Source organism: Anabrus simplex, chromosome 12, assembly GCF_040414725.1.
Source record: "Anabrus simplex isolate iqAnaSimp1 chromosome 12, ASM4041472v1, whole genome shotgun sequence".
NCBI classification, from domain to species: domain Eukaryota; kingdom Metazoa; phylum Arthropoda; class Insecta; order Orthoptera; family Tettigoniidae; genus Anabrus; species Anabrus simplex.
The window spans coordinates 50,327,093-50,340,307 of NC_090276.1; positions in this window are offsets into that span (position 1 = coordinate 50,327,093).

Here is a 13,215-nt window from a genome sequence, read left to right on the forward strand (position 1 = left end):
GGCAGTAATAGGTTGGAAAACATTTTTCTCATGAAACTTCTTTCTAGTACTTCAAGTCTTATTTCATTATTACTAATGTTAAGAAGTGCAACACAATCTCCTTTTCATTGCTAAAGCAAGGAATGAACACTGCCTATACTATCCAGGGAAATACATTGCAATCAGCTTCTCAGGTAAGAGACCTAGGTGTTATAATAGACTGTAAACTAATCTTCTCTGCTCATATTCAGTCTATAAAATCCCGTGCTATGCGTACCCTAGCCATTCTTTACAGGTTCGCTGAAAGTAATTATATTAACGCCTTAAAATTATACTGTGTCTCCTATGTTCTCCCCATTATTGACTTTTGTTCCCCTATTTGGTCCTCATCTCGTATCACAAACATTTCTCAACTAAATAGTATTTTTAACTTTTTTCACTTTCATTGCTAAGACTTGTAATCCTGTTTTAGGAACACAACTAAACCTGACATTTTGAACTATCTGGGTGAATTTGACCTGAGAAGCCGTTTAGTTCTCCAATCTATGTTACCTTCATGAAATAACCAATGGCTACACCAAATGTAATACTCTTCCGGCGTATTTCCCTATACACGTTCCTCCCCACCCTACACGCAACCGGCACACTCATCACGTGTCCCGTCCTTACAACAACGCTCTATCTTCCAACGTCTCCTTACTCTTGGTAACTCACTACCCGATATCGACATATTCATACATTTCGCATCCTTCAAATAAAAGAATTAAAAGATTCCTTTGAAGTCCTCTCCAAGTTTCCATTTTCTTCCGTCCATCCAACCCTCGACCTTTCGTCCTCCTAATTCTGTAACCCACACTTGCCAGTTTTCGTTTCCATTGTTGTAATGTTGTTATGGTTAATAGTATATTGTTGATACTTAATATTGTCGTTTATACCGACTTTTATCTTCATTTATATTGTTATGTTGTACAATCTGTTATTACATTCTCTGCTATCAATACTACTTTATCGTTTCACATTTCTTCGCAATTTTTTTACTAGTTCTATTACTTAATTGTATAAATGTAATGTGATTTAGTATAAGATAGGAACTTAAGTCTTAATTTCACCACGAATAAAGACGCATTTCTTGCTTGTATGTTGGAACTAAACCTATTTTTGAACATCTATACCTAAATGGAAATTAAAACGAACTACGAGGCAAAATTTCCAACTACACAGACAAATATATAACTGTATTTTATGAGGATAAAGAATATTATAACACAATTATTGTAACCACTAAACTTCTGCATATTATATAATGTAGTATTGCTGATAAAAGTTCACCATTCTATTGCATTCTTTGATTTTGTTGAGCTTTGTGTGTTATTTCTATTTACGAGTGACTGTACATCTTGATCCTCTTGCAGGTGTGACTGTTCTGCGGACGATGAACCGGTAATGGACTGCATTAAAGCGGTTTCCACTTCCTGCTGAATTCTGAGTGAGTATAGGATTATAATTCTCTCCATTATTTATTTCACCTTCATTTAAAATTATGAATTATATGTCCTGCGAAAAGCCAGGTGTTGCTATGCGGTGGGTATTCAGCACCAGTGAAAAGAATGCTCTGCTTTCAGACAAGTGCTTGGACACAAAAGTTTCGGAGTTCCACAGGGCGATGATGTTAGTCCTTCCCATTTCACACTACACATAAAAGAAAAGCACAAGTAAATCCATCTAAAAGCATCTGGTGTGGCTTGAAAATTCTAGTTATATCAATTATTCCATGCATTTCCGTTTAGCGGGTAAATTTTACATAACTTATATTTTTTACACCTGTTTCGTTCTTAAAGTGGTGCTATCGGAGCTATAACAACTACTATAGGAATAATTAAATGATTCCACCAGTACGACAATTCCCTTTTATTCTAGTCATACGAACCTGTTGGGTGGGAAATCCACGCTCAGTCACAACCTTCCACATGTTCTGTTCTACAATTATACGAAAAAATAAAATAAATAGAGAACGTTTGAGAAATAATAGTGCGTAAAGCAAGGAAAACAATATTTCTTCTGCAAAATGTCCCGACGTATGAAAAACGAATATTTTCAAAATTATCAAAAACGAATTTCAAATGATAGAGTGGCTTGGAGAATTTCAAAACTCCCAAAATCACCTATTCCTAGCGTCAAACGGACAGCTTATTGGTTGCTCTTCAAGTTGTTCCATTCTTCGGACATTTTTGGCAATCAGAAGGCTGATATATTAGCCAAACGTTGTGCTTCTGATGGCGTGTTAACAGCGCTGCGACTCCCATAGGTAAAGATTATCTCTATAAAATTTGTCACAAGTGATCTAAGGAGTGGATAACATCTCACAAATTAAGAACTTGATTTACATATTATAAATTTTATCTGAGGAGTGAAGGTGAAATCCTGGTATAATAATAGACAGAGGTGTTTCCATTCTGTTACAGATCTCAGGTCATGGCACTCTAAGTTGTAAATGAAGAGTGCGAGTGCTTACTTCGGGTGAACGAAATGGATTCAGATTTTGGAATGTGTTAGCCAACAGCCTAGTCCTTGAATTGTGATACACTTTCTATGGTTTTTCTGCTTGCTGATTTCTAAAGCCCGGATTTTTATGCAGTAACAGGTTAGATTACAAACTAATTTGGTTAGTAAAAAGTGTCGGCCACCCGCTCTTCCATAATGTAGCAAAAGTAACATAAATTGTAGGGGTTCTGATGGGCCGTACCCCTAAGTTTTATGCAAACCCCATAGCATAATCGTTGTGAAGATAGACTGTACTTGCTATTCGCTACAGTAAGTTTGCATTCTAACCTATTAATGCATAAAAAACCGGGCTCTACTGATTACCTTGTATTTTGTTTTCTGAAGGTTGGAATTCTAAAATCATACTCCGGTAATAATTTGAAAACAACTATTCGTGTACATTACAAACTTCACCTTCACCTTGTGAATGCAAATCATCTACAGTGTCAAAATCCGATGTCATATTCATTCCCAAACCTGAAGTGGGACACTCGCGTAGGAAGTGTAATTTATAAAGTGTACAAACCCTTACACTTCGTGATGAGGGTTCTGAAGGGCAGCAGTTCACAGGCGAATATGCATGGCTATACATGACTAATTAGGCCAGTCCTGGAATATGGAGCAGCCGTATGGGATCCAAAGCCAACAGTGCTCATTAAAGGAACTTGAGATGTTACAGCGAAAGACTGAAAGATTCATGTTGAATGATTTCAGTTCTAGAAGTAGTGAAAATTATGATGGAAAAACTTGGGTGGGAAAGGCTGAGGGCTAGAAGGAAACGAACACTCTTATGTCCCATGTATAATTCCTATTTGAATAAGCCAGCTCGAGGAAAGATGAATAGTCGACTAGAAAAGCCCTGTTGTTACCTAAGGACAGATCACCCGCACTAAGTAAAAAGTATATCGCACAAAAACTATGGTAAATATTCGTTTTTAAATCGTGGAACTTATAACTGGAATTCATTATTTGGAGCTGTCTTAGAGTTTTTTCCGAAAAAATATAAGACGCTTCAAGAATGGACTCCAGCATTCTGTAATTTGAGTAGATTAAAAAAAAAATGCGCTCACTACTGCTCAACAATTCAATAGAAGTAGATGATGGTATTACCAAATCCATAATTTTGGAACAAACAACCGAGGTATGACAGAGAGACCCATTAAGTCCACTACTATTCATCATTGCGACAGCAGACATAGTGGATTTGGTAAACCAGGAAAGCGTCAAACTATTGATGTTCGCTGATGATATGGTCTTAACATCAACGTCAGAGAAGGAACCTCCAGGAATCATTCAACCAAACAGTAGGTTGGATAAATAAAAATGAGTTCAAATTGAATGTAGAAAAAACAGTGTCCATGACGTTTAGAAGAGGGGGGCCTCATGGAACTGTTATGAAGACCAAGAACTTTAGTCCGTAAAGCATTTTAAATACTTGGGTGTCATTTTTCAAACCCAAGGTAATGTTTTCACCCTCCATCTCATGGACCGTCTAAATGCATCTAATGAAAGCAATATCTGACATTAAGCATCTGAGAAACTTATCTTTATAAACAGCCATAAAAGTCTTTCATCTAAAAATCAGCCCTATAGCAACACATGGCTTGGAAATCATTTGGGAATATTTGAGTATGAAACAGTTAGATAAAATCGAGAAGTTGAAGGCAATCTACTTGAAACGGGCTCTGTGCCTCTCCAAATATTCTCCTTTCTGACTCGTGTATGAGCTATCCAGAGAGGGATTTTATGTGGAAGAGCTAAGGTTACAGTTGTTACTTCCAGCAACAACACCCTATATACATCTGCTTCTAGACTTACGATCGAAGAAGGCTGCCATCTGGGAAGATTTCTACTCTACCGATGCCATGCTAAATCGCGAGTGGGTTCAAGGTGGATATGAACTGCGACACCTGCTGACAAGGTTCTCCGTTCATGGGTTCCATTATAAACTGTGTAATATAAAGCGTTATCATGAACCAGGTTTGAACTGTGTATGTTTAAGATGTGGTGCACACTGTACTAGGTACCATGTTTTAAGTTGTAAACAGCGATCTGAATCACTGGTGAAATTTTGTAACAAAGATTAATATTTTGTATATCAATTTATGTAGAAATTTCTATGTGTGGTGTCATATTTTAATGTAACGCTCAATCCACTGTAACTCATAGTATTAAGGTATTAAGGCACCTGATCATTTAAAGTTTGTGTGAATTCGTATACGAACGTGTTGTATTTACAGTGGTAAGATAATAGTGTAAAAATTTTTACATACTTAATGTACGTGTAAGTCTCCACGGCTCAGGCGGCAGCACGCCAGGCTCTCACCGCTGGATTTCGTGGTTCAAATCCCCGTCACCCCATTTCAGATTTGTGCTGGACAAAGCGGAGGCGGGACAGCTTTTTCGCCGGGTACTCCGGTTTTCCCTGTCATCTTTCATTCCAGGAACACTCTCCAATATCATTTCATTTCATCTGTCATTCAGTTATCAGTGCCCCAGAGTAGTGCGACAGGCTTCGGCAGCCGGCACAATTCCAATCCTCGCCGCTAGATCGAAGTTTAATTTATTCCATTCCTGACCCGGTCGAATGACTGGAAACAGGCTGTGGATTTTCATTTCATGAGGTACGTACGAATTTGTGCGTGATGGAGTTGTAATGTTAAGCTAGATTTAAGTTTACTTTATTATCACACTACTTTAAGTGATCATTGGCACCGGGATATTTCCCAATTGTGATGTATCTGTTGTTAATAATAATAATCTTTAAATGTTGACTTAGCGTACCTGCCCTTATAATTGAGTCTAATTCAGTCTTGTCTCTCATAATGGAATGAACCGCATCCTAGCACGCTTCGACATTTATTAGTTTCTGTCCTGCGAAACTCGTTACTGGATCGAACAAGCTTAAGTACTCCTACTTCATCCGTTCTCCATCTCCCTGATATTAAGTGAATATAATGCTATAAGAGCCAGCGGGGTACAGTTCTGGAAGTTTGTGAGGAAACTTTGGGTAGCTCTGAAGTTGAACAACCTCCAAAACCCGAATTTGACGTTGAGATAAAATCGATATTTTTAATAAACAACCTTTTAAACATAATAACAATTAAAAAGGGGATGGATAAATTCATAGTAACTGAATAAATAAGTCAAATGTTACAAGTTAAAATGCAAAGGCATTCTAAACGTGTGTACAGCACGAAAGTTCATATAAACGCATTTCTGAAACAATGAACTGACACGAATCAATCAATTTATTTTACAACTCAATAACGTTTCGTTATGAAATAATTAATACTGCTACCAATCACGAGTTTTATTAATTTGCATTCCCCAAGACGTTTGAGAGCTTAGGAAAGGGATAAGAGTGGGACGGAAGTGACCGTGGCCTTAAGTAAGGTAAAGCTGTAGCATTTTCCTGATGTGACAATGGGAAACCACGGAAAACCATCTTCAGGGTTGCCAACAGTGGGATTCAAACCCAGTATCTCCCGAATGAAATCTCACAGCTGCGCGCCCCTAACCGTAATGCCAACTTGGTCGGTGGATAATTTTCAGTGAAAGGAGGAAAGTAAAGAAATAAAATTGCACAAAGAGACTAAATTAAATTAAAGAAGCTGAAACAATAATGATTATCGGGTTACGTTACCAGTATCGGTCAATGTCATTATGCTATTTTATTTGTGCAGTCATGGTCAGTATCTCCTGATGCTGTCCATTATACATACATACATACATACATACATACATACATACATACATACATACATACATACATACATACATACATACATACATTATCATTATAGACTGTTATGCCTTTCAGCGTTCAGTCTGCAAGCCTCTGAGAATTTACTAAACGTCGCCACAATCCTCGATTTGCAACTAGTGTTGTGGCCTCATTTAGTTCTATACCTCTTATCTTTAAATCGTTAGAAACCGAGTCTAACCATCGTCGTCTTGGTCTCCCTCTACTTCTCTTACCCTCCAGAACAGAGTCCATTATTCTCCTAGGTAACCTATCCTCCTCCATTCGTCTCACATGACCCCACCACCGAAGCCGGTTTATGCGTACAGCTTCATCCATCGACTTCATTCCTAAATTAGCCTTTATCTCCTCATTTCGAGTACCCTCCTGACATTGTTCCCACCTGTTTGTACCAGCAATCATTCTTGCTACGTTCATGTCTGTTACTTCTAACTTATGAATAAGATATCCTGAGTCCACCCAGCTTTCGCTCCCATAAAGCAAAGTTGGTCTGAAAACAGACCGATGTAAAGATAGTTTCGTCTGGGAGCTGACTTCCTTCTTACAGAATACTGCTGATCGCAACTGCGACCTCACTGCATTAGCTTTACTACACTTTGATTCAATCTCACTTACTATATTACCATCCTGTGAGAACACACAACCTAAATACTTGAAATTATCGACCTGTTCTAGCTTTGTATCACCAATCTGACATTCAATTCTGTTGAATTTCTTACCTACTGACATCAATTTAGTCTTCGGGAGGCTAATTTTCATACCATACTCATTGCACCTATTTTCAAGTTCCAAGATATTAGACTGCAGGCTTTCGGCACAGTCTACCATTAAAACCAAGTCGTCAGCATAGGCCAAACTGCTTACCACATTTCCACCTAACTGAATCCCTCCCTGCCATTTTATACCTTTCAGCTGATGATCCATGTAAACTATGAACAGCAAAGGTGAAAGATTACAGCCTTGTCTAACTCCTGTAAGTACCCTGAACCAAGAACTCATTCTACCATCAATTCTCACTGAAGCCCAATTGTCAACATAAATGCCTTTGATTGATTTTAATAATCTACCTTTAATTCCATAGTCCCCCAGTATGGCGAACATCTTTTCCCTCGGTACCCTGTCATATACTTTCTCTAGATCTACGAAACATAAACACAACTGCCTATTCCTCTCGTAGCATTTTTCAATTACCTGGCGCATACTGAAAATCTGATCCTGACAGCCTCTCTGTGGTCTGAAACCAAACTGGTTTTCATCCAACTTCCTCTCAACGACTGATCGCACCCTCCCTTCCAAGATGCCAGTGAATACTTTGCCTGGTATACTAATCAATGAGATACCTCGATAGTTGTTGCAATCCTTCCTGTTTCCTTGGTTGTAGATAGGTGCAATTACTGCTTTTGTCCAATCTGAAGGTACCTTACCAACACTCCACGCTAATTTTACTACTCTATGTAGCCAGCTCATCCCTGCCTTCCCACTATACTTCACCATTTCAGGTCTAATTTCATCTATTCCTGCTGCCTTATGACAATGGAGTTTATTTACTATCCTTTCCACTTCCTCAAGCATAATTTCACCAACATCATTTTCCTCCTCCCCATGAGCTTGGCTGTTTGCAACACCACCAGGATGATTTCCTTTTACATTGAGAAGATGTTCAAAATATTCCCTCCACCTCTCCAGTGATTCCCTGGGGTCTATTATGAGTTCACCTGAATTACTCAAAACACTGTTCATTTCCTTTTTCCCACCCTTCCTAAGATTTTTTATTACTGTCCAGAAAGGTTTCCCTGCTGCTTGACCTAGCCTTTCCAGGTTATTACCAAAATCTTCCCATGACTTCTGTTTGGATTCAACAACTATTTGTTTCGCTCTGTTTCTTTCATCTACGTACCAATCCCTGTCTTCCTCGGCCCTTGTTTGGAGCCATTTCTGATAAGCCTTCTTTTTACGTTTACAGGCTGCTCTCACTTCATCATTCCACCAAGATGTTCGCCTTTTCCCATCTTTACACACAGTTGTTCCTAGGCATTCCCTTGCTGTTTCTACTACAGCATCCCTGTATGCCACCCATTCACTTTCTATATCCTGAACCTGCTTACTGTCTACTGTTCGAAACTTCTCACTAATCATATCCATATACTTCCGTCTAATTTCCTCGTCCTGGGGATTTTCTACCCTTATTCGTTTGCAGACAGATTTCACTTTCTCTACCCTAGGCCTAGAGATACTTAGTTCACTACAGATCAGATAGTGGTCTGTATCATCGAAAAATCCACGGAAAACTCGTACATTCCTAACAGATTTCCTGAATTCAAAGTCTGTTAAGATATAGTCTATTATGGATCTGGTACCGCTAGCCTCCCATGTGTAGCGGTGAATAGCCTTATGCTTGAAGAATGTATTCGTAACAGCTAAACCCATACTAGCACAGAAGTCCAGCAAACGCTTCCCATTCCCATTAGCTTCCATATCTTCCCCACATTTACCAATCACCCTTTCGTATCCTTCAGTTCTATTCCCAACTCTCGCATTGAAATCGCCCATTAGCACTATTCTATCATTGCTGTTGACCCTGACCACGATGTCACTCAATGCTTCATAAAACTTGTCAACTTCATCGTCACCTGCACCCTCACATGGTGAATACATAGACACAATTCTTGTCCTAATTCCTCCCACTGACAAATCTACCCACATCATTCGCTCATTTACGTGCCTAACAGAAACTATGTTGCGTGCAATGGTATTCCTGATAAAGAGCCCTACCCCAGACTCTGCCCTTCCCTTTCTAACACCCGTCAAGTACACCTTATAATCTCCCATCTCTTCCTCATTATCTCCCCTTACCCGAATATCACTTACTCCTAGCACATCCAGATGCATCCTCTTTGCTGACTCAGCCAGTTCTACCTTCTTTCTTCCATAAGCCCCATTAATATTGATAGCTCCCCATCGAATTCCATTTCGTTCGCCAAGTTGTTTCCAAGGAGTCCCTCGCGTGTCAAATGGAAGTGGGACTCCATTACTCCCATAGGTCCGAGGCTTGCTTAAAGTGTTCTGAGCTCGGTAAATTCATGAAGCAGGATGCTGCCCTACTTGCACATAGTCCAAGTGAGGATCTCTCCTCTAACGGGTTATGGACCACCGGTGAATTGTATAGTCCTAGCCGCCTGAGCACAAGGAGGGCCACGACTCAGAATATGTCCGAGATGCCCACTCCCATTCCATAGCAACTGGTATCCCGACTCTCAGGACCACTTACTAAGCCACTCAGCCGTTGCCCATGGTTCACGAACTAGGACGTGACTACAGTAACCCACTAACATGAACCATGCTGTCCATTATTTTTGAAAACATATTTTAAGTGAAGTACACTTCTGTGGTGTAGCGGTTGGTGTGATTAGCTGCCAACTCCAGAGGTCCGGGTTCGATTCCCGACTCTGACACGAAGTTTGAAAAGTGGTACGAGGGCTGGATTGGGGCCAACTCACCCTCAGGAAGTCAACTGAGTAGAGGGGTTTTATTTCCACCTCAGCCATCCTCGAAGTGGTTTTCCGTGGTTTCCCACTTCTCCTCCAGGCAAATGTCGAGATGGTGCCTAACCTAAGGCAATGGCCGCTTCCTTCCTTCCTTCCTTCCTTCCTTCCTTCCTTCCTTCCTTCTTTCTTGAGGCTCCATGGCTAAATGGTTAGCGAGCTGGCCTTTGGTCCTGGGTTCGATTCCCGGCAGAGTCGGGAATTTTAACGATCATTGGTAAATTTCGCTGGCACGGCGGCTGGGTGTGTGTGTCATCTTCATGATCATTTTCATCCACATCACGACGCGCAGGTCGCCTACGTGAGTCAAATCAAAAGACCTGTACCTGGTGAGCCGAACATGTCCTCAGACACTCCCGGCACTAAAAGCCATACGCCATTTCATTTTTTTCCTTCTTGACCATCTCCTCCGATCTTCGCATTCCCCACAAGGCAGGTGAGGTCGCCTGGACTATGTACTTGTCCTACTCCCCAGTTACATCCCCCGACCCAAAGTCTTACGCTTCAGGACACTGCCCTAGAGGCGGTAGAGATGAGATCCCTCGCTGAGTCCGAGGGAGAAGCCAATCTTGCACTGCAAACAGGTTAGGAAAGAAAGAAAGAAAGTAAGAAAGAAAGAAAGTAAGAAAGAAAGAAAGAAAGAAAGAAAGAAAGAAGGAAAGAAAGAAAGAAAGAAGATTTTAAGTGAAAATGATGTATAACAAAAGGTACCGCAATGTAAAATTCGTTATAATTCATTACCATTCTGTTAAATTGCTCACACGTTCTTATAAGAGGTGAATTTGGATTACAGGAAACGAATACTCCGTCTCCAGTTACTGGTTATTCGAAACTAGAGGGAGGGAGTATTCTATGCCAACCATAACTGTAGATAACGTGAGGGGAACGGCCCACTTTCTCTGGCCGAACTCTGTTATCAGGTTATGTGATACACTGCACGTTCTTTTATTACTACCCTCATGCAGGGTTGAATTTCACAGCAATGATTAGAGCATTGAACCGTTCCTCCTGCTGTTTTAAAAAACAAACCCACATGTGCTCCCATTTAACACAAAACAGACACATCTGTGTAGCAACTCGTAATGCGTCGTTTACGAGAGCCGTAAATACTCAATAGGGAATGTACTTCCCAGTTTGACTGCAGTAATATTGAACTGGCTTTCCGCATCACGCGTTTGTTACAGGGGTTGCATAATATTCAGGAGTGTTATCTTTAACCATTTCATTCCCAAGTTCTTTTCAGCCAAATGTATGCGCCATACCTTGGGACCTGCCTTTTTTCGCGTTTGCGATAACACCAACTTTTTTTAAATATTCCAGGAAATGTTTGAGAAACAGTTACCTACAGTATACATAACGTTGTTAACAATTCGAAAATTGGAAAGCTTTATTTCGCGAAATAAAAGGAAATGAGACAATAACGCGAATATGTCAACTTTATCAATTTCATATGAATAATAATGCGAATTCACGGTGTGTGTCGTCTTATAAAGATTTTTTCACCCTCAGAGTAGACTATAGTTTCGATCACAATCTTACAAGAACCGGGTGAATTGGCCGTGCGGTTAGGGGCGCGCGGCTGTGAGCTTGCATTCGGGAGGTAGTGGGTTCGAACCCAACTGTCGGCAGCCCTAAAGATGGTTTTCCGTGGTTTCCCATTTTCATGCCAGGCAGATGCTGGGGCTGTACCTTAAGGTCACGGCCACTTCCTTCCCACTCCTAGCCCTTTCCTGTCCCATCGTCGCCATAAGACCTGTCTGTGTCGGTGCGACGTAAAGCAAATTGTAAAAAGAATTCCCCAGTTCTAGCCCTTCAGGGAGGCAACTGAATGTTGAAAACATCCTAGGGATATGAGCTACGAATTTTAGGTAAATATATATAATAAAGTATGAGGATATCGTCACTGTTTGGGCAAAAGATCATATCTCACTGTGCTCTTCCCATTCATTATTTTCCGTAAGACTGCAGTGATATTGAACTGGCTTTCCGCATCACGCGTTTGTTACAGGGGTTGCATAATATTCAGGAGTGTTATCTTTAACCATTTCACTCCCAAGTTCTTTTCAGCCAAATGTATGCGCCATGCCTTGGGACCCAGCCACATACGGATATTTAGTCCATCACAACAATATTCGTTGTGTTCTTTTTCCTTTGCTTATGTATTATATTATACTAACACCAAATCTAACAAATATGCAGATGGTAATTATTACACCTGAAACTGATAACTGTACGAAAATTTGGCGAAAATATGCAAAGTCCAGGCACACGGTCGTTACTATTTTATTTAAATAGATTATACCTGAAAACATAAAATATATTAAGAAAATTATACCTGAAAAATGGAACATTTATTAACAGGTCTTACCTGAAAAAGAAACATTTACACTGACTGACAGAGCAAATGCAGCACCAAGAAGGAGTGGTTCGAAAGGGATGAAAGTTGGGGGAAAAAACAGAGACGGCACGGACGAATAATTGATGTTTATTTCAAACCGATATGCAGGTTACACAATGCGCACGGCATCGACTCAGTAGGATGTAGGACCACCGCGAGCGGCGATGCACGCAGAAACACGTCGAGGTACAGAGTCAATAAGAGTGCGGATGGTGTCCTGAGGGATGGTTCTCCATTCTCTGTCAACCATTTGCCACAGTTGGTCGTCCGTACGAGGCTGGGGCAGAGTTTGCAAACGGCGTCCACTGAGATCCCACACGTGTTCGATTGGTGAGAGATCCGGAGAGTACGTTGGCCACGGAAGCATCTGTACACCTCGTAGAGCCTGTTGGGAGATGCGAGTAGTGTATGGGCGGGCATTATCCTGCTGAAACAGAGCATTGGGCAGCCCCTGAAGGTACCGGAGTGCCACCGGCCGCAGCACATGCTGCACGTAGCGGTGGGCATTTAACGTGCCTTGAATACGCACTAGAGGTGACGTGGAATCATACGCAATAGCGCCCCAAACCATGATGCCGCGTTGTCTAGCGGTAGGGCGCTCCACAGTTACTGCCGGATTTGACCTTTCTCCACGCCGACGCCACACTCGTCTGCGGTGACTATCACTGACTGAACAGAAGCGTGACTCATCGGAGAACACGACGTTCCGCCATTCCCTCATCCAAGTCGCTCTAGCCCGGCACCATACCATGCGTGCACGTCTATGCTGTGGAGTCAATGGTAGTCTTCTGAGCGGACGCCGGGAGTGCAGGCCTCCTTCAATCAATCGACGGGAAATTGTTCTGGTCGATATTGGAACAGCCAGGGTGTCTTGCACATGCTGAAGAATGGCGGTTGACGTGGCGTGCGGGGCTGCCACCGCTTGGCGGCGGATGCGCCGATCCTCGCGTGCTGACGTCACTCGGGCTGCGCCTGGACCCCTCGCACGT